Source organism: Mesoplodon bidens (genome assembly GCF_964165515.1).
Source record: "Mesoplodon bidens genome assembly, chromosome: 12".
NCBI classification, from domain to species: Eukaryota; Metazoa; Chordata; class Mammalia; order Artiodactyla; family Ziphiidae; genus Mesoplodon; species Mesoplodon bidens.
In genome coordinates this window covers 9,833,621-9,859,273 of record NC_138168.1, presented here as the reverse complement: position 1 = coordinate 9,859,273, position 25,653 = coordinate 9,833,621, and the positions used below count along the sequence as shown (strand labels likewise).

Genomic DNA, 25,653 nt, shown 5'->3' with positions numbered 1-25,653 from the left:
CCTAGCACAAAGCCTGACACATAGGAGGTGCTCGAGAAATATTGACTGAATGGATAAATGGAAGAAAGGAAGAACAAATAAATAAGCTTGAGCTAGAAATAAAGCTCAAGCCACCTACATAGGGCTCTGTGAACTAAAGTCCTTACAGTGCTGAGCTGAGTATAAATTTTTGTCGAATGTATGTTATGGTTGTTACTAGGCCAGTAATTGGATATTACTAGTGGCTATTAGACAATGAACGTCTCTGATCTCATTAGCAATGCCCTCTCTTAAAAATATGGTCATCCTAGTCATCAGCTCTGGGAGAAGAGGAATTCCTCCTAAGTGGGAAACCTCACATGAGAGAGGGAGCCTTCTCTGTGTGGACTAGAAAGGTACCCCTGATGGTCTGTCTATCCTCAGTCCTGGTGGATGAGCAACCTTTTTATCTACTTTTCCAGTCAATTTGGCATTCCACTTTCAGGTGTTTTTTTTTTTCTTTTTCCCCTATGTCTAGAAATCCCTTTTTTTTTTTTTACATTAAACAAGCATTCAGAAGCATTATCACATCATTGTGCAACTATTCACAAAGCATAATGACTATTGCACAAACAATTTTCTAATAGTTACAATTTCACTTTGTGCTTTAAACAATTTACTGTACATTATGGGGCATTTCCATGTAATTATGCTACTGAAGGAGCAAAATAAGAGGATTTCGGTGTTCTGACTGTTATGGTGGACACATTTATCAAAACTCATCAAAACGTATAATTAAAATTGGTGAATTTTTTAATATATAAATTATATCTCAGTTTTAAAATATTTTAAGAAAAATAATATTAAAAGCCCTGCAAAGTGTCCTAAGATTCAGATAAAGGGAGAAAAGTTGTAAACAAATATAAAAGAGTGACTTAAAGTATGATTGAAAACATAAAATAGGTTATTAATCTTAAGGCAGAAAGAGCTGAAAGCAGAAGTTGTCAAACTAAACAGAAGACAGCTAACATTTTCAGGTGGAATTCCGGCTGACAAGAAAACTTGTTCCAGGGAAGTAATGTTTCAGGTATGAGAAAACCTTGAGTCCTAATATTATTTCAAGAGGCTCGTAAAAGCCCACTCCAAACTCAAATATTTACTAATACTTAATTTTTAAAAAAAATAAAGGATAGGAAGAAAGGTTTTTTGATACTAAAACATTTTATTTACCAACTATCTGTTACACCCTAGGCTGTGTGTTTTATTATTTCATTTCATTTTCGTAACAACACTTTGAGCAAGGCATTACTATGCCATTTTATAAATAAGGAAGTCCTTTTACATAATCATGGGAACAGGACTAAGAAGAGGCAGGTTGGGATTTTGGACCCGATCTGTTTGACCAGAGTGTGCTTTTAACAACGCTATTCCTCAAACAGCTATTGCTTGAACAGCTGAAATTCACAAGACTTTGTGTTTGTTTAGGTTAACTTCATCTTACTTGATTCACCTATCCTTCTGGAATTGTCAAGATCCTCCTTGGACTGTTTTGTCACCCAGTATATCAGTTTATATCTAGCACTGTGTCAATGGCAACACAATGGCCAGTGATTAACAGAAAGACAGGTCAATGCACAGAGCCCTTCAAACACAGTCAAGCTCTCCCTGCTGCTGACTTCAACCCATTCAGCAGCAGCAGGGCCATTGTCATCAGTCACCCATGAGCCCGCGGGGCTGTTAGTCATTATCTCTCTGAGCTCCCAGCCCTCCCTTGCACCTGTTCCAACCACGTCTTCCTCATGTCAGTCAACTACACCAAATTCTTCCAGATGCTTGGGCCCCAGATCTAGAGTCATCCTTGCGTTCTGTCCTTCTCTCACAAGCCCACATTCACTTCTTCAATAAATCTTGTCAACTCTACCTTCAAAATACATCCCAAATCCAATTACTTCTCATCCCGCTATTGCTCTTACCCTGGCCCACGCCACTGTCATCCCTTATCTGTATTATTGCAATAGTGACCTAACCTGACTCTCAACTTCCACTCTTGCTCACCCTCATCTATCCTCTGTCCAGGAGCCAGCGTTGATTTAAAAAGGGTGAATCAGATCGTGTCATTCCTCAGCTCCAAGCCCAAATCATCACAATGGCCTAAAAGGTCCCACATCATCACTCTTTTCCTCCTACTTCTGTGACTTCACCTCTTAAAACTTTTTCTTTTATCCTTGAGATATTCTACTAGATCACTCCTTCATTTCCTTCAAGTCTTTGTACAATTATCCCCTCTCAGGGATGCCTGCTTTGCCAACCTTATTTGTGTTGTGCATTTCATGGTAGAACTTCCTATTTTCTTCTTCTGCTGTCTTTTTCTCCAGAGCACTTATTACCATCTAATACACTATACATTTTACTTATTCTTTTTTTTTAATTGACTGTCATTCTTCTCTAAACTGTAAACACCTTGAAAGGAGGGTTTTTTGTGTATTTTATTCACTGCTTCAGCCCCAGCACCTAGAATGTGGCTGATGGTGAGCTCTTTCCACATTTGTTGAAGATGATCGCAAAAGGCCTTCTCAAAAGTCTTGCTGAAATTCGAATGTGCTCGGCCAAATCCTTAACTTCTTTGTGCCTCTGTTGTGAAGACTAAAGCAAATGGCCTCTGTAAAGTGCTTAGACAGTGGCCAGCCCACAGAACGTTCTCAGTAAATGCCATCTGCCAGTGCTGTTGGTCACACCTCTTCTTGTTTACTCATTTGACGATCATTTACTGAACATTTACTTTGTGCCGGGCACTCTGCAAGGCATATAAAGTAAAAAAAAAAAAAGACACAGTTCTTGCCCCGAAGGCATTTACTCTATAAAGACCAGAACAATTAAACCAATACAGAGACAAAGACATGCAGAGGAAGCATCTACCTCTGTGGGAAACCAGAGCAAGGGCAGCTAAGTCATATCAGGGGAGTGGAGTCAGGGAGGCTTCTAGGAGGAGGTGACTCTTAACCTGCGTCTTAAAAGCTAAGTAGGAGCTAAGTAAGTAGAGAAGGCAGGGAAAGGGCCCTCTAGACCAGGGGTTAGCAGTATTGTCTGTGGGCCAAATCTAGATCAGGGCCAGTATCTAGACAGGCCTGGAGCTAAAAATTGTTCTTACATTTTTAAAGCCTTGTAAAACGTAACGAAGAAGAAGACGCATACGCTGTATGTGGCCTGCAAAGCCTAAAATAGGAGTCTAGTGGAAACAGCACGTAAAAGCACAGAACTGGGAAATAGACCCCAAAGGTAACTCAACTAAAGTGAAGGGTACCTGTGGGAACAGTGGAAGGAAAGGAGGTTGGAAAGGAACGTCAAGCAAACAAAGCCCCCAGCGGGCTAAGAGGATGACTCTGAACTTGGGATTCAGAATATGAGGAAGTTCGACAGGTGTGGAGAAGCTGGAGATCAGTTAGGAGCTCCTGAGAAAGCAGGAGCTGAGAAACGGAGTCTGAACTAAGGTTATGTCATTGAAGAAAAAGAGAAGGGGGTTCACGTGGCGATCTTCAGGAGACAGAGGTCATAGGGTTTGGTAACAGACTGAGTGAGGATGGAGAGGGAGAAATTTGGACAGACTCTGCTGCTTCTGGACGGGGTTATTTGTTTGCTGTCAGTGCTTGTCACATACAGGCTAATAGAAGAGAAACAGCCTTGGAGGGGATGATCATGATGCTCCAAAAAAGATACATCGGGGTTTCCCTGCTGGTGCAACTGTTAAGAATCTGCCTGCCAATGCAGGGGACACGGGTTTAAGCCCTGGTCCAGGAAGATCCCACATGCCACGGAGCACCTAAGCCTGTGCGCCGCAACTACTGAGCCTGCGCTCTAGAGCCCGCGCGCCACAACTACTGAAGCCCGCGCGCCTAGAGCCCGTGCTCCGCAACAAGAGAAGCCACAGCAGTGAGGAGCCCGCACACCGCAGGGAAGAGTAGCCCCTGCTCGCCGCAACTAGAGAAAGCCCGTGTGCAGCAACGAAGACCCAACGCGGCCAAAAACAGAATAAAATTTTTAAAAGGCACATTGACTTTGAGGTTGTTGGAACCTACAAGTGAAATGCTTATTGGTACCCAGGAGATCAGGAGATGGATCTGGGCCAAAGTTACAGACTGGGAGTGTCCAGTGATGGGTGCAATCGAAAGCCATGAGAGAGGATGAGAGGAGTAAGAGGTGTGAGACATCAGAGAGAAAGAGGACCAAGGACAGAAAAAAGACACTGAAATGAGAAAACATCAAGGAACTTAATGAGAGAGGCTGAGCGGGGAGAGCCAGAGAGTCAGGAGGGAATCCAGGCAATAGTGGATTTGCAGACGCCAAGAGGGCAGGAATGGGGCATGTCCATACTGCAATACTTTGGAGGGACCCAGTGAGAGACAGGAAAATGCTCCTTGTTTTCATTTAAATTCAAATTTAAAGAAAACTTCTTCCATTTGATATGTCAACACGGATAGCGACAGTACTTCACTTAAGCGGTTTTAGTGGGGTTAGGGAACAAAATACAAAATAAAGCTTAGCTGAAGAAAAACCAAAGGGGGGGAAAAAATGGAGACAAGTACCTGAGACTAATGATTTGAGATCTTGATTGTGAAAGGAAGGAGAAACAGCGATGATGTGGACACAGGACACAGGTAGGGCAGCGTCAACATTTTTAACCTCATATGTATATGAGAGATATTAGCATGTTCCCACTTAACTTTAAAGCTCTTTGTTTTTCTTTAAAGAAATAGTCCAGCTAATAATGATAGAATAATAAATAAAGAAGTAATTATACAATACCACCATTTTGCAATCCCCAATAAAATAATGGGTGTGGGGGCTTCCCTGGTGGCACAGTGGTTGGGAGTCTGCCTGCCGATGCAGGGGACACTGGTTCGTGCCCCGGTCCGGGAAGATCCCACATGCCGCGGAGCGGCTGAGCCCGTGAGCCATGGTCGCTGAGCCTGCGTGTCCGGAGCCTGTGCTCCGCAACGGGAGAGGCCACAACAGTGAGAGGCCCGCGTACCGCAAAAAAAATAAAAATAAAAATAATGGGTGTGGGCAATGCTCATTAATGTCTCCCAAAAGAGAAACAGCCAGATACTGTATACATATATATAGACCTCCACCCAAGAAATTTTCTTACGAAAAAAATTGAGCCTGAATCAGATCGAGCTTCTATAACCATTAGTTTACAGAAAAGACAGGGGCGTGAAACATACTAAATGACACTGTGATGATGCAATCAGAAAAGTCCAAAATGCAGGGGACTATACAGGATAAAAAACCTAGTTTCTTCAATAAATAAATTCTAAGAAAAAAGAATGGGGGAGGGGAAACTATAGATTAAAAGAAATTTAGAAGACATACCAACCAATTATAATCTGTTTGGAGTCTCATTCAAATTATTAAAAATAAGACAATTGGAAAAATTACGTTAAGGAATTATTATTAAATTTTAGGTGTGATAAAGGATTTTGACAATATTTTTAAAAGAATCCTTACATTTTAGAAATACATATTGAAATATTTATGAATGAAATGATATGTCTGGAATTTACATTACAGTAATCCAGCAGAGTTAGGATAGATGAAACCAGATTGGTCAAGAGTTGATTAATTGTTGAAGTTAAGTGCTGGGTTCATAGGAGATCATTACACTATTCTTTTTATTTTGTAGATGTTTGAAATTTTCCATAATAAGCTTTAACCCTCTTGTAATGTTTAGCTTTTCTCCACCCAAGTCTCAGCTAGTTTGGAGTCTGGTCATATTTTCATTTTCCTTACTGTATGATGTGACTCTCATATTTCTATGATTGTGGGTGATTCTTTCATTCCTTTCCATGTTTATAATTAAGCTTGTTAGAGACTTCTACTTTTTCTTCCTCACTGGGATCTGTTTATGCTTACTCAAACTTATGCTAGAAAAAGCAGCTCATTCTGACTGTGTTCCACAGATATTTGTTAATTTAGCCTTCCTTTTAGAGTCTAAAGATAAATTGTTTTGGAGGGGAAAGGGGAAGTGAAAGAGTTTTTTTAAACCCTCTCCTGGATATCCGTCTTTGAGATAAACACCTTCCCTGGAACAGTTGTCAATCCGTGCCCCTGAAGACTCAGGGCCCCACTGGACTATATTAATTCTCACTTTTCTTCCTTGAACCATTTCTCCAAATTTCTCAGCATTAGCCCCAGAGCAGCAATTCTCTCTTTGCTTCCCTTGTCACTTGTCACCATTTTAATCCATCAGACCCCATGTGAAACCCTGATGTCATCCTCGGTTTGTTTCTCAGCCAGACCACGCTAATTTCCCTTCTCACTGTTTCCTTCCCCTCCACTGTTTTTGTTCTTCTTCAGCTCTCCCTGTGTGTATGCCTCTCTGTCAAGAGAAAAGGCAGGTTCAAACTAGCAAGGGCATGAGAGTGATTAGAGATGAATGAACCTCAAAAGAGTTAGGCTTTCCTGCAGTTTGAAACCTTGAATCACAATGCATTTTTTCCCAACTAGAGCATAGAGTACAGAACTAAGCGGCTTGGTAACATGATAGGACATGGTTTTACCAGATGACCCAGGAAGAAGTGCTACTCTTTCATAAATTACCTCAGTTCCTCAAGATGGTGACTACTATAATAATCATGCAGAATTAATCGAATGTCCCCAATATACTGTGCAGGGCGGGGGTTAGGGTGAAGTGGAGGAGACTGGGTTGTGTAGCTGCAGAGTCAGGTCCTGTTCTCATCTGAAATTTTGATATTTTTGTTCATCATGGATTCTTTTGCATTAATTTTAATTTTAAAAAATAGTGCATTAAAGTATTACGTATCTTTTGCAGGGCCTCTCACTGTTGTGGCCTCTCCCGTTGCGGAGCACAGGCTCCGGATGCGCAGGCTCAGCGGCCATGGCTCACGGGCCCAGCCGCTCCGCAGCATGTGGGATCTCCCCGGACCAGGGCACGAACCCGTGTCCCCTGCATCAGCAGGCGGACTCTCAACCACTGAGCCACCAGGGAAGCCCTACATATCTTGATTACTGAGTTTTTTTGGCAACCCCTTAAATTTTGAGCCCAAGGCTGAGAGTCTCATTTGCCTCACCCTAGTCCCAGCCCTGAGCACTGAGTGCTAGATTACCATATTTTACATATACAGAAATGGTGGGTCCTTTATCACAGGGCACAGACTTTTCTGAGCTTTGTTTCTGTTTTGTGTTTCTTAGTAGTGGGGATGAGTTTATAAAGCTCTTGTGAACTTTTTTCTTTTCCCCTATTGTGAAGACCAGCAGTATTGTAGGGTACCTATCTGACCTCAGACTTTTATCACTATCCCACTGTGGTGGGATGGGGCCTAGCTCACCTATTCTCATGAAAAAGAACTTGGTGATAAAAATTAAAAGAAAAGAGGGCTTCCCCGGTGGCGCAGTGGTTGAGAGTCCGCCTGCCGATGCAGGGGACACGGGTTCGTGCCCCGGTCCGGGAAGATCCCACATGCCGCGGAGCGGCTGGGCCCGTGAGCCATGGCCGCTGAGCCTGCGTGTCCGGAGCCTGTGCTCCGCAACGGGAGAGGCCACAACAGTGAGAGGCCCGCGTACCACAGAAAAAAAAAAAAAAAAAAAGAAGTAAACTTTTTGCTAGCGCCTTTTATGAACTGCTTTTATGTCGCAAGAGAAGACCCTGAACTTATACACGTGATTTCATGTTATAAAACTATATCTATAAATTGATAAATAATCCAGTAATCTCACTACCCTCAATTCAAGAGTATAATCCAAGTAATTCAAATAGCATTCACACACACTCTCAAGCAGATTATTACAAATGAAGTTTCACTCTCCAGATTTTGAGGGGATTATGTAGAATTCTGCTATAGAATAGGTACCTTGAGGTCTAGTCGTGAAAAATTTTGAAACAAGGAGATGCATTATGACTCCTCTCTGGGTTAGCCCAACAACAGACAATAAACTAAACCGATGATGAAATTTAACTGATAGTAATCTATCTTTAAAAGGCACAGCTGGCAGCAACTGAAAGCCATGAAAATCTCGTGGCTGATAACAAATTATTCTTCTTGGAGATTGTGAGATTTCCTCCTACCAGGTGAGCACACACTCAGTGCTTGCCATGATTTGGTAGCAACCAGAGTCCACAGTAAAATACAAATTTAGTCTTCATGAAAATCTAGTAACATGCTAATTTAAATTTACAAATGCTGAATTCAGAAATAAATCACTTACTCTACTACTAGTAAATTGTTCTTAGTCATCGGAGAAATTAAAGTTTAGGGAATTGTTTGTTTTTCACCTAAAACCATTGAAACAACTATTTTTTCCCTGATAGTTTGCTGCCCAACAGGAGACCCATATCTGAGAATCACTATTTGAGAACAAGCTCTCTAATCAAATGCTCTAGTATGAAGCTTCCCGACTCATAGAGAATATAGCCATGATTCATTAATTCACTCACTAATTCAACAAGGATGGGTTGAATACTCCACCATTGTTAAATAATGTACCAGGTGCTTGGAATTAAAAAAAAAATTGCAATCCTTTGTAAAAAGTGCCATTTATGCTTTAAGTATAGGCTACTCCAACCAAGGGTGGAGATATGATTGGAGGAAGTAATTGCTCAAAGCTTTTGTAACTGTTTTTCCCAATAGTGTTCCCCCGCTGTCAGGGGGTAGCCCATATGGCCCCTCTGGGAGGCCTAGATAAGGGTTGCCCTCCTCCTTAGGGCACGAGGCCCGCGCTGGGGTGCCTGGCTTGATACGCTGAAGGGAGACTGGATTTCAACCCCAGTTCTTCCTGGTCAGGGGCTACTACCTGCACAACCACACCCCATGGTCCCAGGGGCTCTTTTTTCTCATCCTTTGGGTTTCAGTTCATATGTCTTCTCCCCAGAGAGGCATTCTCTGATTAGCCTATTGAAAACAGCTTCCCCAGCCACACGCCATCATGGTACCATATTTATTTCTTTTACTGCACTTTCACTGTCTGAAGTGATCTGGTTCATTCATTTGCGTACTTAGGTATTGTCTGTCTTTCCACCTCTGCACAGAAGAAAGGCGCCGTAAGAGCAGAGACCAGCCCTGAACACCAGCACCCGCAGCACAGTGCCTAACACACAGTAGGTGCTCAAGCAGTATTTGTTTGATGAATGAATAAGCAAAGTCATCCAGATGAAGAATGGGGAAAATGCGGTGCCACGTAAAGGGAAAAGGGTGTGCACACGCAAGAACACAGGATGCCACTCAGAGCAGCAGTCAACCTCAGGGCACACGGTAGGAGGTGGGACCATGTCAAGAGGTAAGGCTCCAGTGGAAGGTGGAGGTCAGATCGTCAAGCAGTTTGGATGTCATCCCAGAGAGTCAGGCACCTCCTGAGGATTATACCGAGTTCTCGAAGGACTTTAAGAACGGCAATAATATACAATTTCAATATTAGGACAGTCTGATGACAACATGGTATATGGACTACAGAAAGGGGAGGCTGGAGGCAGGGAGACCCGTTATGTAAGTATTGAAATTTTCCCAAGCCAAAAAAAAAAAAAAACAAAAAGACAAAACTAAGATCACATTGCAGCATGAGAAAAGGAGATTATAGGAATGGTTAGGGTGTAGAATTGTCTGGTTTGGGCAAAGGTTAAGGTAGAAAGAATTAGATGGGATTATTCCTGCATTTTGATATGGGTGAGTGTGTGAATGGTAATCTCTCCTTGACCACACTGGCTTCAGTAGCACCGCGATCTAGCCAGCTGATCTAACTGGTACCACAGGGAATCTTAGTATGTTATGATGGACCCATTGCCCTGTTTTTTCTCAAGGCTCTACTGACTTGAGCTGAGGGCAAAACTATCTTTTTGAAAAACTCAACTGAATCAGCATGGGCAAGACGAGTTTTTTATGGCTTTTTGAAGTGTTCTCTTTTAGATCTCACTTTTCTTCAGCTTTGAAAAAATATATATAGTTTTCTCTTATAAACTTGTAAGGGATGCAAATTAGGGCTCCAGACCTCTTGGTTAGAAAGTGTTTTTGAATGGGGACCTTGGTTCACTCTATGAGATCAATGTTATAGACAGCTGTAGAAAAAAAAAATTGTTATTGAAGTTACTAAATTACCAAGCCATTAATGTGTATATTGTATTACTTAATAACATAAAATTCTATACTTCTCATTATTATCCTCTGTACTAGGCATTGTAGTAACAAACTCCTTCCAGCCTCAGGTTTGCTTTAGTCAATAGGTGGCACTGACAGGAGATCGGAGAATGTGGTGTTAATTCCCTCTTGAGACTTGGATAGTTGACTTCATTCTTCTACTAAGGGCCACAGTCCCTGTCCGAGGCCCTCTCCTATAGATACAGTTACGCCTGAGGGTTCTGGTAACTCGTCCCTCCGTCCAAGTTAATGGGTAGTAGTAAGAGGTACACACTCTCACATTCCAACCCGCCTCCCGTCCCCCCTGGGAACTGCAGGGTCCCTTATTAGCTTCTCTCTACTCTACCTGCACATTTGTAAAGCTATCAAATTACCCTGTTTGAACCCTCTGGGTTTTGTTTTGTTTTGTTTTTTCCTGTGACCTTGAATGATATACTGTATCTTGACCAGATCTTACAGTATGTAAATTGCAGGGCTAGGGGCCACTTCCCTTCTCTACACCCAAGCAAAACTGTATGAGTCATGATTTCTCCTAAGACAGACTTAGAACTTGGGATAATAGGACAAATCCTCAGCAACATGGATGGACCTAGACATTTTCATACTGAGTGAAAGACAAATATATCACTTATATGTGGAATCTAAAAAAAGGGGGTACAAATGAACTTATTTACAAAACAGGACTAAGTCACGGATATAGAAAGCAATCTTATGGTTACCAGGGGATGGGGGCGGGGAGTATAAATTGGGACATTGGGACTGACACATACACACTACTCTATATAAAATAGATAACTAATAAGGACCTGCTGTATAGCACAGGGAACTCTACTCAGTACTCTGTAATGGCCTATACGGGGAAAGAATCTTAAAAAAAAAAGAGTGAGCATATGTTTATATATAACTGATTCACTGTGCTGTACACCTGAAACTAACACAACACTGTCAATCAACTACACTCCAATAAACATTTAAAAATAAAAAAATTAAAAGTAAATAGGACAAATCCAAGAAGAGAGGAGTCACAGAGAGCAGTGGTCAATAGTGGGTCAATGAAGAGTTGAGGAAAAAGAAGAATGACCGGTGACAGCACACGTACACGTTGCTAAGGACGGAGAACAGGAACAAGAACGAAAAGGAAGCTGAAGCAAGAAGCAGGAGGCAGAGCGGGGCTCCTCCTCACTGGGGCCAGATACGGACCCGACCCCCAGGGGTCTCATCTGTTCCTGCCCTAAGGCTGGGCAGCAGGGAAGGGCCTTGCCTTGGATCCCAGTGCAACAGTCTTGAAGCCTAGCTCTTTACCCTTTACGTTTTGCACTGCAGATTCTCTGGAGCTAGAAAATTTCTGGTTGATAAAGGAGAAAGACCACAAATACTGAAAACTGAATGGGAACATTCAGGAAAATAAAAAAGGATAGCTCCTGATAGAGGACCAAGTATGAAATCATGGGTAGTAATTTGTGTATGTAATCAATGTAACTCTGTGTAACTCAATCATGCCAATAATTTTCATGGACAGAAAATAAATGCATTTTGGGGGGCACCTGTCATTTCAAAGCTAACCCTCTGTTCAGTGTAGTAGTTCTGAGCACGTGCTCTGGAGCCAGACTATCTGGTTTGAGTCCAGTTCTGCCCCCTCCTAACTTGAGTAAGTTTCTTAATTTATATTTCTTCCTCAGTTTCCTTCCCTATCAAAGTGGGATAATAGTATCTGTGCACAGGGTTGTTGTCAGAATCACAGAATTATTATATGTAAAAGGACAAGTACTCAATAAATGTTAGATCCTATTAGCAATAACGCTAAATTGAAATTTACTGCCAATCTGTATCTTTCCCCTCCAACAGAACGAAGTTTTCAAACACGGTGGCGGGGGGAGGGTGTTGGTGCATCTACTGGTGCAGTGGGAAAGATCACTTCATTCTTGAAACTTGAAACTGCTGTTGTTTGCAGGCATGGATGAGTAGTTTCTACCCACAATAATATAACATTTATTGTGTTTTCATATTTCCTGAGTTGTTCAAAATACTATTCAAACACCCTCAGATGGATCAGATGAATATTTGTAAAACAGTAGAAAGAAGAGATCATCTTTCCCTTTGATGTTGTTTATGAAGAATCAGCCAGGTGCATAAATTTACTGAATGATTTTCAGGAGGAACAGAAAAAGCCATGAAGCAGAGAAGTTTGTCACCTAACTGTGTGGCCTTGGGCTCTTTCTTCCAGCTGGCCCCCTCACCTTCCCTCACTCAACCCCAAAGACCTCTCCCATCTCCAAAGAAGGTGTCACCAAGGTGTATCACACCTAATGATGGGATGCTCCGTCTAGGTAACACTGTGCATTAGCACAGGAAACGCTGGCCCTCAGACCGTAAGCTAAACGAAGTGATTTCCCAGGGAAGCCAGAGAGTAGGGAGGGTCTTCTGAGGCAGGTGGGTTTTGAGGGTCCCTGCGACCACAGTGTGACGGGTCCTCCCACAGGCCTGAGTAGAGGCCTCTCCTGTGTGCACTCAGAACACAGGAGCGAGGAACGGCAGCATGAATCAGATTTCCTGAGACTATTCAAACAAGCTGAAGACAATCCATAAAGGTACAAATATACCCCATGTTACTCTGTACATGTATTTATAGAGTGCTGGGCAAAAGTCACATTCTAAGCTTATAAATTATGGGAACTCACAATATAAAAACATATCCTGTTGTAAAGCCTTTTATTAGGATACTATTAATCTGTCTCTTGGGCACATCTATTTTCATAAATAAGATTTGTTTAAAATAATACAGACATGAAATAAGTAGTGAATTAACTTAAGTACATAAATCACTGATAGCAGTGCATTTGCATGCATTTATTTACTCAGAAAAACAACCCTCTCCCTTTTTAAAATGGCAGTAGAATTTATGGCCATTGTATCTAAAGGTCTTTTTTTAAAAGCTTTTAAATATAAGCACATGTGAAATTTCACTAAATACTTTAAAAATTATGTTGACGTTTATCTAATAATTACTTTATCCAGTTTTTAAATAACTTTAAAGCTAATTTTAAAAATCAAAAGTCAAAATAATAAGTAAGACTCCCAAACCCCAGACTTAATTTTGTATTGATCCTGACTGTTGTTGATCAAGAGAAAAAAGAAATGTGCACGTGCCCTTCTGTTGTGGAAAGGATATTTGGTTTTACAAGCAAACAGAAGTTCATCCAGTCACATGGAATTAAGAATACAGGCAGATCAATGTAGTGAACCCAAGATTTTCATCACAGTTGAACTCAAGATTTTTGTCACTTTAAACACAGAGACAAAATATTAACAATCAATGTTACACAAAATTAAATCTACACAAATGAAAACCATACCATCTGCCCTTATGTTCAAATTTCTGTACAACAGGTCATAGAATCTGAAATCACGCTATAAAAATTAGATTTTGGCCAAGTGAAGTTCTTTTGTGAAGGACTTACACTACCCTCCAGCCCTACTGAGCACTAAATACAAGTTATTTATTTTATATACTCCGCTAAATTCAGACAATGTTTTTGGCAGTTTGAAAAACGACTAAAGTTGAACTTTTTACACAATTGTTTAACACAGTCCAAGTTTTAATGCCATTTACACTTTAAAATAAAACCTCCTGTCTGCTTTGTCATTCTTGTTATCACTGCCACACTGACTGTTTCAGAACAAAAACGGCTTTCTTTAGATCACTGTACAATCTAATTCATTGCCAACTTTTACAAGCCTTCTCTGCATATGCAAGAGAGATCTGCAGAAAATCCACATAACAATAACAAAAACTTCGAAAATAATATTTTCACCTCGAATTAGTTTTTTGCTCACCAAGAAATCATAAGTTAGAAGAGACATTTACAGCACATGGAAAGGTTGTTAAAAGCCTTCAGAACGTATTAGTAGGACGGATGGCAGCAAGATAAGAGATTTTTCCGTTCTTATACAAACTCCCCAAGTTTCTGTAGGATGAGATTACTGTTCCCCTCCATAGAAAAACAGGAGCACGCTTCATACCGCAAGTCGCATCTTGGCCAGTTCCAATCAAGGAGTCTGAGGTATTAAGGAAAGTCACAGTACGCTGGTCATTTTCAAGGGTTGTCACCGTCCACACTCAGTAAAACCTGTAGCCAAAAGTTGAAAGGTTGTCGAGTCCTTACAGCCCTGGTCAGGTTAGTCAAGTCTCTACAAATGTCCAAACTCAGCTTCCAAGATGCTCTTTGCAACCACACTAAGAAATGAGTTTACTGCCAAGTAAGCCTATGAACAAATGAAGTGCGCATGGACCTAAGTAACTAGCTTTGCTTAAATCAAAACAGATCTTGACTTCCTTACCTTAGTACTAGGAAGCATGGTAGCTTTTGTTTTTGTTTTTGTTTTTTATAAGGGGGTACTGAAGTTTGTTCAACAGCAGCAGGCCCTGCTCAGCCCCCTACTCCACAGGGAATTAACCGTCACATTCCAGCCCTGTCATCAGAACAATGAAAGGTGAATGTTGTGCAAAACAGCTCGGGACCACTAACTGGTGATGTCATTCCTCCCTTCCACGGTTCATTATTGTGCAGATTTACTTCAGTCCGTGAAAAGGGGTGGAGCTGCCCGGGACGGGAGGGGAAGGCAGCTCTTAAGAATGGGAATTACGCCCTACACTGAGGAAAATGCGCTTGGGGAGGGAGTTGAAGTTGGGGAGAAGGAAAATGTTAAAGAAAAGATATGCATAACATGTCAAATGGGCCTCACTCCTGATTTCTGATTTTTCAAACTAGTTAAATTCCATACAGTTCTGTTCAACGCATGCTGGAATTGAACTAAATAGGGATCCCACTAGAGCCTTATCTACAATTCAGCCAACAGGAGGAGATTCACGTTTCAAGCAAAGTGCCAGTTAGTTTACATGTTATCTAACTGAAAACACTACAGCATGGGCCAAAGAATGCCAAGTATCCATTAGTTTAAGGATCACTGTGTCTTAAAAAAAAAAAAAATTATTTTTACCTGAATTTGTTTCTTTCCTAAAAGTGTTTTGAAATGGCAAAAAACTATGGCTATCCACTCAAACAAAGCTGAATACATTCAGACAGATTTCAGGGAGTGTCTGTAACATCATTCACGCAAATGGTCTCAAAATCTTCTAACAACACCTTCAGACTAGTTTTTCTCTCTTCTCTTTCTTTTATTCCCTCTTCTTTCTTTCTTTCTTTTTTCCTTGTTTCCTTTCTTTTCTTTCCTGAGTCTGTGAGTGAGTGATAATTCAGCCAAAAAACCGTTAGGTAACCTAAAAGTTCCAGTATAAGTTTTTCTAACCCATATGTATAGAATTTGTATATCATTTGTGTTAAATTCCGTTTTAATTATAGAATAAAAGCATATTACCAGATAGATTAGTCAAATTAACTTTGAAGTTAAAAGAAGGAAATGTTTGCTGAGCATTTTTTAAAATAATTTTATTTATTTTTGGCTGTGTTGGGTCTTCGTTGCTGCGTGTGGGCTTTCTCTAGTCGCAGCGAGCGGGGACTACTATTCGTTGCAGGCTTCTCATTGTGGTGGCTTCTCTTGTTGCGGAGCATGGGCTCTAGGCACGCGGGCTTCAGTAGTTGTGGCACGTGGGCTTCAGTAGTTGTGGCTCGCGGGCTCTAGAGCGCAGGCTCAGTAGTTGTGGAGCACGGGCTCAGTTGCTCCGCGGCATGTGGGACCTTCCCTCACTAGGGCTCAAACCCGTGTCCTCTGCATTGGTAGGCAGATTCTTAACCACTGTGCCACCAGGGAAGTCCCTGCAGAGCATTTTTGAGTTCTCTGATAACTTTTATATTATATTTAAGCTATTATGTTATGGCACAGAAAAATATGAAAGAAAAATAAATTAAAGATAATTGCTTTCTTACCTCCCTAATGTTCAATCATGACTTTTGCTTTAAGAACATGTCTATCGTCTTAACAGCATGAACTAAGTATAATGATTAGTGCATGTTGCAGGGTCGCAGTTCTGAATAAATGTGTTTTGATTATCGAGTTATTTTGGTAAAAGTTACATAAAGCAACATTCATGGTTAAGGTAAAATTACAGATATTGAACCAAATAGTTGTTGTTTATGGGTTTTTTTTTTTTTAATTTTTTGGAGGGTTTTTCCCAACTGTTTTAATATAGATGGGAAAAACTGAAATTCAAGAAGGAAAGAAGAAACTGTGGCCATCACCTGTTGTATGCAAGTTTGAGTGAGTGTTGCAGAAAGGGCCTTCTTGGCAATTGATAGACCCAAGATTGAATCTTGGCTTGACATCTACCTACTAAGAATGTGTTTTATAACTCCTCTGGCTTCTGTTTATCCAGCTGTATAATAGAGATATGGATTCTAACTTACAGGGTTATTATGAGAATTAGATAAGACAATGTGAGTCAAGGCCACAGAATCTGGCAATAGATAATTAATAATATGCTTATGCACAGTTTATTCATTTTGATAATAGTAGGCTCTTGGCAAAAATACAAATTTGTGGTCTAAATTTGACACAGACAATACAAATCCATGCTGCAAAAGGAAATGAAGGAGTCAAGATTGATTAGATAGTCAAGTGGCATCTTGCATTTAGTCTGCTTCTAGTTATTCAAGCTTGAGTTATAATCCCAGGGAGGCATTGATTATGTTCAAAACCATATCAAATCAATATTTAGAGACAAATGATCATAGAAAAGTTTTATCACCTTTGATAACTCATTAAAACCAATGCCATAAATGTCAATCACAGAAGTGTCTTTTTTCTTCCCTGCTTAATACCACTAGTTACATTCAAAATTAATTTAAAGCCCTACTATTAAGACTCTCCTAAAATAGCTGTATTTATCATAATTAATTAAGGTTCCCTGGACACATGGCATTATTTATTGAAGCCTCTTGGAACTGAGAGGAAATGTTGAAATGGGCAATAGAACCCTCTTTAGAGTCACAGTAGCGAGAAACATCCCAGTATTGGATCCTGAAGCGCAAGGACCACAGCTTTGTTTTTGAGCTTTATTTAGGTATAATTGAGAAGTAAAATTGTAAGATATTTAAAGTGTACATCGTGGTGATTTGATAAACGTATACATTGTGAAAGGATTCCCCCCATCTGGCTCATTAACACATCTATCAATTGTCTCTCTGTTTCTTTGGTGAAAACATCTAAGTTTTACTTTCTTAGCAAATTTCGATTATACAATACACTGTTGTTAACTCATCATGTCTTACATTAGATCCTCAGACATTATTCAACTTATAGCTGAAAGTCTGTACCCTTTTACTAACCTCTCCTTATTTCCCCCACCTGCTCAACCCCTGGCAACCACTTTCCTACTTTCTGTTTCTGTGAGTTGACTTTTTTTTTTAGATTCCACGAATAAGAGATTATCGTGCAGTATTTATCTTTGTCTGGCTCATTTCGTTTAGCGTAATGCTCTCAAGGTCCATCCATGTCAAAAGTGACACAGTTTCCTTTTTTCTCACGGCTGAGTAATATTTCGTTATATACATATATACATCACATCTTCTCTATCCATTCATCCTTTGATGGACACTTAGGTTGTTTCTGTGTCTTGGCTGTTTTTGTGAATAAGGCTGCAATGAACATGGGAGTGCAGATATCTCTTTGATATCCTGTCTTCGTTTCCTTTGGATTCCAGAAAAGGGATTGTTGAGTCATATGGTAGCTCTATTTTTAAATTGTTTGAGGGAACTTCCTACTATTTTCCATAGAGGCTAAACCAATTTACATTCCCACCAACAGAGATTCCTTTTTCCCTTATCCCTGCCAACAATTATTATCTCTTGTCTTTTTGATTATAGCAAATCTAATAGGTATGAGGTGATGTCGCATTGTGGTTTTGATCTGGGCTTCCCCAATGATTATTTCATTCACTCATTCTGAATTGGCTGCCCACTAAGGACCAGGCATTGTGTTAGGCACAAGGGATGCAGTGTGAACAGGACAGACAAGGTCCCCATCCTGGTGGAGTTCAAGCTGCAGTGATAAATGCCCTGAGGAAAGGGAGTGGGGTGTTTTCAAAGGAGGTGACAGAGGGCAGGTGACCTCCTCTGTGAAGTCTTTCCCTAAGGCAGTGACTTTGGAGGCTAAAGGATAAAAAAAAAAACGGCCATGCAAAAAGCAGAGGCAGGGGTTCTAGGTGCAAAGGCCCTGAAGTGGGAAGGAGTGTGGGAGGTTCCAGGCACAGAAAAAGGCCAGCGTCCCCAGAACATGAAGAGCGGAGGAAGAGAGGAACCAGGTCCACTCAAGTGACCGGTAGAGGGACTTAACATTTGAAGTCTCCTTATCAGGAGTATGTCCTCCAGAGGCAGCTCTGATAAGATATAAGAGCTTCAATGTGCACTAGTTAATTAGCATGAGGAAGGTTAGAAATCATTTTTTCATCAGTGAAATGAGTGATTCAAAATGTGTGGCACTTTCATCCTTGTAAAAATGAGACATGAGCACCTGGTGAGCCCAGCAGAATTATGTCCTTGGAGTGTGGCTCTAGACTCAGGCCTCCATCCGGTCCTTTGTCCCCCAAGCTTAGCCTAGGATTCCATCACCTAATTGAAGTAAAAAATTAGCTGATCCTGTAGCTAGAGTATTGCTGCCTCTGCCTGATTCAACCTTTCAGGTGGGGAACTTGTTGGTATGTCTGCAGGATGGGGACTGAAGCTTCACCAAGCTTAAAAGCACTGCTTCCTAATAACTATATCTGTAGCAAAATTCAGTTAGAGAACTGCTTTCATCGTGACATACCATGTGTCATTAGCTACCAAAATCTTCTAGTAAGATTTGACGATTGGAAAAAAGCAAGTTCCCTTGGCCCAATTTGCCATACCATGGTAAGGAGTTGGATTTCATTCTGAAGGATCTGATTACATGACTAATATATAGAGACTGTACTTGGGGGTTGGGAGGACAAGAGTGGAAACAAGATGTCTGAAGGAAGCTATTACAGCAGCCCAGACAAGCAATGTGATGGTGGCTTGGATAAGGCTTTATCTTGGACTAGGGCAGGGGCAATGGTTCTGGGAAAAAATGGACAAATTCCAGATAGAATTTGAAAGCAGAATCAATACAACTTATGGGTGTCTATATATGGAAGGCTGAGAAAAACAAGGATTAAGGATAATTGCTAGCATTTTAGTTCGAGTAATTAGATTGCAGTACCGTTGACTGAGATGGTCACAACCAGGAGGAACAGATTTGCAGGAAGAAACCAAGAGTTCCATTTTGGATGCATTAAGTTGGAGAAACCTATTAAACATCCAAATGAACTGGTCAAGTATGAACATTCACTCAATTATAATTTACTCAGTGAATTACATCAACATTTTTGTTTAAAGAAGATTTGTAATCTTCTTTTCTATGAATGATATACAACCAAATGGAGGGTCTCCCTGTCTCAAACTTTTTAGCATGTATTAACTGAAATGTGTACTCAAATGTAATCTAATGCACATGTTAAGTATTATTGTGATTACGAGTCCCCAAGTCAAGTTCTTTTTTTAAAATTTTAGTTATTTTTGGCTGCGTTGGGTCCCCATTGCTGCACATGGGCCTCCTCCGGTTGTGGCGAGCAGGGGCTACTCTTCGTTACGGTGCACAGGCTTCTCACCACGGTGGCCTCTCATGCCGCAGAGCACGGGCTCTAGGTACGTGGGCTCAGTAGTTGCGGCTCACGGGCTCTAGAGCGCAGGCTCAGGAGTTGTGGCGCATGGGCCCAGCTGCTCCACAGCATGTGGGATCTTCCTGGACCAGGGCTTGAACCCGTGTCCCCTGCACTGGCAGGCAGACTCCCAACCACTGCACCACCAGAGAAGTCCCTCAAGTCAAGTTTTAAATGTACAGTGGGTGGGGACCTTCTAAGACAATCATAGCTTATTAGAGCACTGGATCCTAAAAACAGAGTATCTAGGCTCCCACCTTCTTTTATTTTTTTATTTTTTTTTTAAGATTTTTTTTTATATCGACCACTTTTTAAAAGTCTTTTACTGAATTTGTTACAATATTGCTTCTGTTTTATATTTTGGTTTTTTGACCACGAGGCATGTTGGGGAGGATTTTAGCTCCCCAACCAGGGATTGAACCCATACCCGCTGCATTGGAAGATTGAGTCTTAACCACTGGACCACCAGGGAAGTCCCTCCCACTTTCCTTTAAACATCAAGGTGGTCACTGAGCATCATGACCTAAACAAGTGGCTCTTAAAGCCAGTTGCTTACAATTGTTCCTGTAATATTGTGATTTGTAATAAGAAATGTATATTTGGTCTTCATCCTGATTCTGGCACAGAGCTCCTAAAACCCTTAGAATTTCCTAAAGGATGACAGTAATAAAGGTATCTTGTTATGTTAATGAGGTGACTTTTGGAAAGCCCCTAGGTAACCTAAGGATTGGAGGGTTAGAATTTTCAGTTCCATGCCTTGGACCTTCAGGGAGGGGAAAGAGACTGAAGATTGAATTCAATCACCAATAGCCAATGATTTAGTCAACCATGCCTATGTAATGGAGCCACCATAAAACCCCAAAAGAATGAAGCTTCTGGGTTGGTGAATACATGGTAATTTGGAGAGAGTGGCGCGCCTGGAGAGGGGCACAGAAAATCTGCACCCACCCCCCATATTTCACCCCATGAGTCTCTTCCATCTGGCTGTTCCTGAGTTGTATCCTTTTATAATAAACCAGAGATTTAGAAAGTAAAATGTTTCTCTAAGTTCTGTGCAAATTAATGGAACCCAAGGAGAAGGTCATTGGAACCTCCAATCTATAGCCTCTTGGCCAGAAACACAAATGAACAGGAGATAAAGAGGACGTTTCCTGAACATTTCTGAGAAAGATCTAGTTTAGCATATGGCAAGCGGGATTTCTCAGTGTGTGGGCGATCACTGGGACTGCCAGTTCAGTGTGCCTTTATCTCAAGAGACAGGTTTTGCAGCAGAGAAGGTTGTGTTCCAGAACTTTGAGAAGTGGATGCACTGGGGGGCTGGAGTGACAGGCTGGGAGAAGAAAGTCATAGGATGTTCTAGAAGCATTGCACTTGCATTCCTCAGCTGGGGCAGGAGAACTTTCTTCCAAGATCTCTTTCTGGAGGTTTGGTCATGGTGTATTAAGTCTGGGCAGTAGTTCTACACACATTTATCTTCTTCTTTGGGAGAAATATAATCCAAAGCTTCTCAAATATTACAGATTGCAGAAGTCAGACAAATCTGTGAGCATTGGAAAGCTGAGCAAATCAAAAGTACTGGAGGGAAAGATGGCAGGTATATATAAGTGGGTAAAGTAAGATCACTTGCGTCATTAGAATACTGCAGGATTTGGTGACATTGTGACAAATGACAAAGACTAGGTAGACCAGATCATTGTCCCTTTCTAAAGCACACTGGGTGCAGAAAAGTCAGAGCTCACCACCTCCAGTTTCCTTCACATTTCAGGTCAGACACAAGTGCTTCCTTAAGCATTTCAGAATAAAATAAATGCTTATTTATTTTAACTCTCAGTGAACTCCTATAGGATATTGAAAACTATACGGAAAATATAAAGCAAATCCTTAAGATACAGCATTTCTGAACTTAAGAGGAATGAGTTAAGATTAAGTAAAGTTGACCTGTAGTTTGCAGCTGAAGCTCACATTCAGCCCCTGAATATTATTTGAACAGTTTCTTAGCTAAGAGTTCTCGTCCAAGAGCTGAATACGTTATGCATTGAGCATGAAAGCCCCAACCTTTGATTAATCTTTTCTGTTTCAACTTTTCACCTCCATGAAGTACTTTCCAAACACAAGCATTCTTGGAAAAAGAGGGTACACTTGGTCAAGAAGCCAGAAAGGAACAACCTCCAACCACTGAAAACACACCTTCCCAAGTTCCAAGTCCCTCTCTGAAATCCAGGATTTGTAATGCTAATCTGAGTACCTTCCTCCATCCTGGAAAAAAAGTAAAAATTATTCATTGTAGGTGCTAAGAAACAACACATTTTCCCAGCACTTTCTTTTCTTAACTCTTTCTTGGTGTATGAATTTGTGCAAAAAAAAACCCCTTTTGCCTGGTATTTATTATGGCTGCCAATTTAGGGCAGCATTCCTAAGGCTTTTCATTCCAGAATAATCTTACATATTACTTTTCAATACCTTATTTTGTCCATGATGCTGAAATACACTATCAGCTCAATTAAAAACTCAATCCAACTAGTTTGAAATTTGGAGACCAAAAAACAGCCAATCAGTTGTGAGAAATGTTCACTTTTAACCCAGTTGCTTTTGCAACCTGGATTCGGGTGTTTTCTTTGGAAGTTACATATCTCACTAATGCTTCAATTCACTAAAAAAAAGCTATAGGAGACTTTGGTTTTGTATTTTCTAACATACAGAATGCCTGTCAGAATTGATCAATCGCCTGGCATTACTACCGCTGGATTACAATTGATAGTATCAGTGTATTGACAGATCAGAAATCATTTTTTTTTTTTTTTAGTTTACTCTAAATTTCTAGAAATCATTTTTAAAAATCTGTCACTACATTAGGAAATTCACTGTATTTTTGTCACTTGGGTAGACTATGAGGCTGTAGTTATTTTCTTTTTCAATTTTTATTTATTTATTTGTTTATTTATTTAGCTGTGTTGGGTCTTTGTTGCTGCACGCGGGCGGGCTTTCTCTAGTGGCAGCACCAGGGGCTACTCTTGGTTGTGGTGCGCGGGCTTCTCATTGCAGGGGCTTCTCTCGTTACAGAGCACGGGCTCTAGGAGCACAGGCTTCAGTAGTTGTGGCACACGGGCTCAGCTGTTCCACGGCATGTGGGATCTTCCTGGACCTGGGCTAGAACCCGTGTCCTCTGCATTAGGCAGGCAGATTCTTAACCACTGCGCCACCAGGGAAGTCCAGGGCTGTAGTTACTGATTGAAAATTTGTCAATTAAATTTCCATTCTAGCTGGGCTGTTTGTTATTTCCTAGTGATTTTCATGGTGTGTTTCTTAAAACTTACCATCTGCTCTAGTTCCTGAGAGCTCTCTGATTAACTGTGAAGATAGGCATGAAATTTTATTTTCATACATACACTGTACCACTTACAATCAACTGTTCTATCCAAAAATTATAAGCCAATCTGCATTAGACTCTCTAAATAAGTGAATGTGTATCTGGACTCCATTTAATAACCCATAATAACTTCTCTGAAAAACACATGCAGTTAAATCACTCAATTTGATACACTACTAGGTACAAATCTTTAGATTAGCTGTTTTTCTCATTGTTTTATGCAGCTGTTGGGGAAAGAAAATAATTATTCCCCAGGTTATTCTAGTCAATCAGGCCAAGCTGGGCTTAAGCTTTTATTCTTTTCACTATATAAAATGTGTTGTCACTTCCTTTTAATGTATTCATTTTTAAAATATACAAAGTTATAGAAAAATGGCTGTGAATTTATGACCTCAGCAACGTTACTATAGCAGTTTTTCTTCCAAAGGATGCCAATAGTTACCACATATTTTACTTCTCATAAAATTTTATGTGGTTAAAATTCATAATACTGCTTTTGTTTTTGGTAGAAAGTAAGTCATCAGTTTCTTGCTATATATTTTATTTCTCAAATATAATTTTTTATTACATGGGATTGATCTATCCTTGGGAAACTTAAAAAGTAAATGCTAAATATTCCCTTGACATAGGTCAGGACAGAAAAAAATAGCCTTGGCTATAATATGGTCAACTGTCCCCATGTCTACAAATAAATTACCTATCCTATACATAAAAATGACTATAGCAATAGCCATTCCTAAGAGACACAGCCTTTTCCAACGGATTTAGAATGCCCTCTTGAACATATATTAAATTTCTATATCTACTATAATCTATTTCTAGAAATATATCAGCTCCATTGATCTGTCTATTCATATACCAGTGCCACACTGTTTTACGTACTGTGGCTTTAAAATGAGTGGCGTTTGTGTGTTTGTTTGTTAGTTTTCCTGATAGGAAACCTTTCTTCTCTACTACTTTTCATTTTCAATATTTGACTATTCTTTTTTTTTTTTTTATACTCTAATAACCCTAAAGCAATTGGAGGTATCATCTAATCCACCCATTCCTTTTATTTTTATTTTTGTTTTCAATGAATGCTATCAATCCAGATCTCTGTCATTTATTATAAGATTACAGTATCCTTTTTTTTTTAATTTTACTTATTTATTTTTGGCTGTGTTGGGTCTTCGTTTCTGTGCGAGGGCTTTCTCTAGTTGCGGCAAGTGGGGGCCACTCTTCATCGCGGTGCGCGGGCCTCTCACTACCGCGGCCTCTCTTGTTGCCGAGCACAGGCTCCAGACGCGCAGGCTCAGTAATTGTGGCTCACGGGCGTAGTTGCTCCGCGGCATGTGGGATCTTCCCAAACCAGGGCTTGAACCCGTGTCCCCTGCATTGGCAGGCAGATTCTCAACCACTGCGCCACCAGGGAAGCCCCTTGACTATTCTTGTTTGTGTATTTTTTATATTAACTTCAGAATAACTTCGTTTAGTTCTGATGCTTAAAAAAAAAACCTGATGGTGTTTTTATTAGGACCACATTAAGTTTGTGGATTAATATATGGAGATGACATCTTTACAACGTTGAGTTCTCCAGCCCTAGAATGGTAAGCCTTTCTGTTGGTCTCAATCTTTTTCAAATCTCTAGGTAGCATTACAAATCTTTCTTTACGTAGATCTTTCACATTCTTAAGTTTATTCCTAGATAGTTAATATTTAATATAGTTTATATTATTTTGTCTTTTGGAAATAGGAAAACTATTGATGTTTGAATATTGATTCTATGTAGTTTTGTACCCTGCCACCTCACTTTATTGAATTCTCTGTTTGTAGTAGGTTTTCAGTTTTCCTGAGTCTACCTACAATCTAAATACAAAACAACGACCCCGCGACAACAGTATAGTTTACTTTTCCAATACTTTGCATTGTTCTCAGAACAGCTTAGCCTGAGAAAATGTAAACTGTGATCTAGTGAAACCGTCATAGTTTTCCTCTTAGTGTTTGATACACAGGTGAGCAGAAGAAATGATCACCTTTAGGCAGTATATGCTACACTTTGTAGAAGGGGCTTTATATTCATTATCTCATGAACATAAATGACTCTATGAGATAGGTTATAGATAAAGAAACCAGGGCTTCCCTGGTGGCGCAGTGGTTGGGAGTCCGCCTGCCGAGGCAGGGGACACGGGTTCGTGCCCCGGTCCGGGAAGATCCCACATGCCGCGGAGCGGCTGGGCCCGTGAGCCATGGCCGCTGAGCCTGCGCGTCCAGAGCCTGTGCTCCGCAACGGGAAAGGCCACAGTGGTGAGGGGCCCGCCTACCGCAAAAAAAACAAAACAAAACAAAACAAGAATCAGAGAGGTTAGATAACCTGTCCAAGAGTTATCTAACTCATCTAGTAAGTGGCAGAATCAGCATTTGAATTCAAGGCTCTCTGGCTCCCAGTGAAATGCAGGAGACTGAGAAAACAACTGTCTCTAGGTTACAGATTTTGAGGGGGTCTGGTACCATGTAGCTAGAGTAACCCAGGGAAA

At 40.6% G+C, this 25,653-nt stretch overlaps 1 protein-coding gene across 3 annotated transcripts in view; it reads right to left on the bottom strand.

Moving 5' to 3' along the window:
• The window catches only part of FILIP1 (filamin A interacting protein 1), a 196,085-nt gene that overhangs the window by 19,884 nt on the left and 150,548 nt on the right, over positions 1-25,653 (bottom strand). Inside the window, exon 1 of one of the 3 annotated variants that reach the window (XM_081251495.1) lies at positions 14,121-14,133. The exons of the other annotated variants lie outside the window; for them this stretch is intronic. The gene's annotated coding sequence lies outside the window, so the exon portion shown is untranslated. Of the gene's footprint in view, positions 1-14,120; positions 14,134-25,653 lie in introns of those variants that run through there. 3 annotated transcript variants of the gene reach the window in all.